The 4,807-nt window shown below is 34.4% G+C and overlaps 1 long non-coding RNA gene across 6 annotated transcripts; it reads right to left on the bottom strand.

Moving 5' to 3' along the window:
- Positions 1-1,804: 1,804 nt before the first annotated feature.
- On the bottom strand, positions 1,805-4,357 carry LOC107479634 (uncharacterized). 6 transcript variants are annotated; one of them, XR_002372447.2, is made up of 6 exons: positions 3,788-4,357; positions 3,506-3,566; positions 2,830-3,074; positions 2,460-2,630; positions 2,229-2,358; positions 1,805-2,087 (listed from the first exon to the last, which is right to left on the bottom strand). It is a non-coding gene; the product is annotated as an uncharacterized LOC107479634 (long non-coding RNA). The 6 variants fall into 6 exon arrangements; XR_002372446.2 differs by having other exon boundaries at positions 3,849-4,357; XR_002372448.2 differs by having other exon boundaries at positions 2,460-2,564; positions 3,849-4,357.
- Between the last annotated feature and the right edge of the window lie 450 nt (positions 4,358-4,807).

Below are 4,807 nucleotides of genomic sequence, written 5' to 3'. Positions count from 1 at the left end.
AAATAAATAAATAAATAACATTTTGAATATAAAATATTTATTAAATAATAATAATACATGAATAATATAAAAATCTATAAAAAATTGAACATGTTATAAGTATCATTGTAAATATAATAATAAAATAATAATATTATAGCACATTGTGCGGTTTGGATTGAATTAGATCGGTTATGAAAAGTAGATCCGAAATCCGATTCAATTCAGCGGTTTGTAAAAAACAGAATCCAATCAAATCCGAATTAGTATGGTTTTAATCAGTTTTTGGTTTGGATTGAATTGAATGAGCGGTTTAATTTGCATCGATTTGAATTTGAACACCCTATAACGTATCCTTCCCATTTTCATGAGATTCTCTATTTATTGTTGCTGGAGTCATGGGCCTTTTGTAGGGCTGCTCTTGATGTTTGGCACATATAGGGCTTGTCCCGAACAATTAATTATTTCAAAATTCAGAATTATTAGCCAATAAGTGGCTCTTCCAAATTCCAAAGATTCTCCCCCACAATCTAAGTATTCTCCTACTGCTTTATTCAATTTCTAGGTGTTTTAGCATTTCTCTTTTCTCAAATAACCGAAACTCTACTTGGCTTGCACATGCAAAAGATACAAGACTTTACACGGTTAAAGAAACTCAAGCTTACTTAGCTTTAACCTATTCAGAAGCAAGTTTGGCATCACACCCTCATTATAGTAGCTGTTATCGCAAGTGTTTTCAACCAATAATTCATTCCTTTACAGCTACCATACCATTTATTTTGCATGCACAGAACCTAGCTAGTCCTGTTTCATAAACCCAACATACACTAAACTTTCTCACGTTGATTTGCCTAGTTGGGCCATAATAGAAACATTTTGAATAGCGTGCACACTATGGATGATTATTAAGAGAAAAAAGATATGTTGGATGTCAGTGAACATTAATTAGCAAAAACTTATTCAATCTGTGAATTGATGGCGAGCTTTGACACCTTTTGTAGCAACATACATAAGCTGTCTTGAAATAGTTATAACATTGGAGGGTGCTCCTACTCCACCGAATCGTTTTCCATACAAGCCTACCACTTGATAATACAAAAAGACATGTGGGCCGGATAAAAAAGTCTTCATGCCAATTATTTGATGGGCTGGTGACGTCACAAATTCATTTTAAGATGGAATCGGAATTGAGGAATTTTTTTAATAAGTAAAATAAATATTTTATTTACTAAAATAAATTATTTATTGCATTTTGACCAAAATGTATCGGATATTTTATTTTGTTTAGAATCCTGCTAGGGAGCCAATGAGAGATCTTGATAATGTGTAAAATGGGTTGGTTCACTACAAGAAAATAAGCTTTCTGCCACGCTTTAAAAGCGTACCGAAAAGTGCAAAAAAACGTACCGCTAGCTTTTCGCCACGCTTTTTGAGCTACCGGCACGCTTTTGAAAGGGTCACATCTGCCAGCGTGCCGGTTGCTCTATCGCCACGCTTTTGTGAATCTATCGGCACGCTCTTTTTGTTGGCACGCTTTCATCTCTTGCCACGCTTAAAAAGCGTGGCCATAGGTCTTAACCTATAGGTACGCTTAAAAAGCGTACCAAAAAGTGCACATATCGCCACACTTTTAAAACGTCCCAGAATATTCCCAGAATATTAGTTTTGGGTACTCTTTAAAAGCGTACCAATAGAAAAAGATATAGCTACACTTTTTAAAGCGTGACAATAGCCAATGATATGGCCACGCTTTAAAAACGTGGCAATAGCCTTGTAAAATTAAAAAAAAAAATATTTTTCTTATTTTTACCTTCACTGCAAAATATAAATTTTCAATCCTTTTTTATTACCAAACCAAGAAATATAGTATGCAATTTTTAGTCAAACAATAATTAGTGACATAATTTTTTCAATAATTATTTTATACATTAAAAAACTAATACTCAAATACAAAATAAATCTCAAGTTCAAATTCCAAAACTAGAAACTTAAAAAAAATAACTTAAATTCTATTTCCTTTGCTGTTCCTCCTTCCTTTAGCCCTCTTAAACCTCCTTCCCTTAGATCATACAAGAGACCCTCTGGCAAGAAGATCCTTCTGTCAGGACCTGTCACCAAATGGAAGCAATGATCAGAAACTAGTTTCCTACCTTGAATTGTAAACTAGAGTATATAAAAAAAACTGTTAGTTCATTACAAGAACTTAATTAGGACTAATTAGGAGATTATAGGCTATAGCAATAAGTTACCCTCCTCTTACTGCTAAGTCAAACTTTGTTAGCTACTTTGGTTCTCTCAGTTTATTTACAAGCAACAATAAGTTACTTTGCCTTCTGTTGGCTTTCCCATGCAACGATTTTGGCTTCCTCTTTCTGAATCCTGCAATGAAATAGAAGTTCATCGGAAAACACACAATCAGAACAACTAAATTATATGTCTCTAGTTCATTGAATGATACGAACATAACAATGATGACATACTTGGTTATGTCCATGGTGGACTTTGCAATATCTGAACATGAAGTTTGGATTTCACTATTACTTTCTTGAAAGGAGGTGAGCTTTGTTGCATGACCTTTAGGCCACCTAATAACAGTGGCCTCACTATCAACCTCAACATCTCTAATCTCTAATTTGCTATTTTTCTATTTTCTAAAAAAATGCAGATGCTTTAGCACATTAGTTAAAACAGCAGAAAACAGCAGAAATCATCCAATAAAAAGCAAGAGCTAACCACTAATCAATTCAATAAAACAGCATAAAACATTCAATAATCATCTAATTTTCTTGTTTACAAATTAAACAGAAGCACAGCAAGAGCTCATCACTAATCAATAGAACATTCACTTACCCTAATGCTAAAGCACCAGACCACTGAAGCAAGAATCCAAGAATTGCCGAGCCAAATAAAATTTCAGCAATCAATTTAACTCTCACCAAGTAAGGAGGATCTGCCACTACTATTTTGAAGGAATGCTTCAACTCCAGTGGCAACTCCTCAGGGTGATTGTGGTCATAAAATGTGTAATCACATCCGTACTACTCAAAACGTTTGTCATACTCAAAAAGTTGTGCAGGAACATTAGGATCCATGTTCTGAAGATTCAAGAAAGGAAAATTTTTTAAATATCTGACAAAGCAAAAACAAGAACTCAGAAATGACATCAAACAAATTAAAAAAACTCAACAAACCAACGATAATATATAGCTTTCAATGCAAGAATACTGTAGGAACCAGGGTCTAATAATGCCTTCTAATAATTAGTTAAGCTTAAGCTTAAACACTTTTGCTTTATACCATGCTCAAAACATTACCAGGTCCTGGTTGGTGTGAGTTGAAACACTACAAGTTTTACTATCTCTTTGTTGTATAGATCAATGTCTTGTCCTAATCATAATTTGAGGATAATTCTTTAAAAAACAAATGTCCCACATAGAAAACAAACAAAGAAACCATGTATGACTGTGTACAAAACTGTCTACAAGATCAAATAATGACTTGAATGCCAAAATTTTATTACACTTACAGTAACAAGACTATAGTTATCTCGAAGATGTTCACTGAATGCCAACATTAATGCTGTTGTCCTGCATTACCAAATCAGAACCAAAATTCAGAATAAGAAATCGGTTCGGAAACAACATTCAAAACAAGCAAAACCCAAAACAAAAAATTAGAACCGGCAACAAATAATCATAACAAAGAAATCAGAATAAAAAAATAATAACAACCAAGAACAAATAATTAGATCCAAAAAAATTAGAACAAATAATTAAAATTAAAAAAAGGTAGAAATTCAACAACTAACTGCAAATAAGAAAAATAGATGCAGAGTTTCAGAGAGCTGGGTGAAGGATGTAGAGGAATACGACTGTTTATTGCATTGTACCGCGGAGGAAGATAACGGCTGCAAGATCCACGGAGGACGACGGGCGACGGGTGAGTTTCGAGGAGGACAACGGGCGACGGCTTCGGAGTGCGACTTCGAGTGACGGGCGAGTTCCGCGGAGGACTACGGGCGACGGCCGGTGTGACTGCGAGGGAAGGAATGGGTGAGCCAGGGACTGCAACGGTGGAGGGGATGAGGCGAGCAGGGAGAGGCGAGCAGAACCACGACAGGAACGGCGAGAAGGACAGCAAGAGGAATGGCGAGCTGGCTAACACAACGACGAACCAGTGAGATAGATGGCGGCGTGATGGAGGTTAGGGTTTTCTGGGTGCGATGAAGGGTTGGGTTCCAGAAGGCTGGGTTCCAGAAGCTGAAGATGAGGCTGGGTTCCAGTGATGAAGATGACGATGGACGCCGAAGGAAGCTGCTGGGTTCGAGAGTGAAGATGAAGTGACGGCGCAATATGGTTTGAAAGGGAATTTTAAGGTTAAAAAGATTTTAGGGTTTGAAAGGGAATTATTTAACTCTATTCTAACTTTTATCAAAACCAAAGAAATCAAGAAATTCAAATGATAACATTTAAAGTTTTAATTCATACTTTGATATCAAATTTAGTTTAAATATGAATATTGAGTTTACATTAAATATTTTTTATTCTAAATTATAATTTGTTATATTTTTTAAGAATATTAAATAACTAATTATTAATACAATGTACCAACTGTAAAATTAATCAAATTATCTTAAACTAATTTTGTTAAGTATAATTTGGTAACATAAGAATTAGGTGTACTCTAACAAAGTTATGTGATTTAAAAATAAACAAATTATAAAAAAAATACACATTTTGTAATGAAAAAAAAAGATACTGGAAAAAAAAGAAAAAATATTAAATGGTGAAAAAAATAAAATCACAAGTCATCTTAAAATTTAGGATTA

Source organism: Arachis duranensis, chromosome 3, assembly GCF_000817695.3.
Source record: "Arachis duranensis cultivar V14167 chromosome 3, aradu.V14167.gnm2.J7QH, whole genome shotgun sequence".
Lineage (NCBI taxonomy): Eukaryota > Viridiplantae > Streptophyta > Magnoliopsida > Fabales > Fabaceae > Arachis > Arachis duranensis.
The sequence above is the reverse complement of the archived record's forward strand: the minus strand, read 5'-3'. Positions and strand labels throughout refer to the sequence as shown.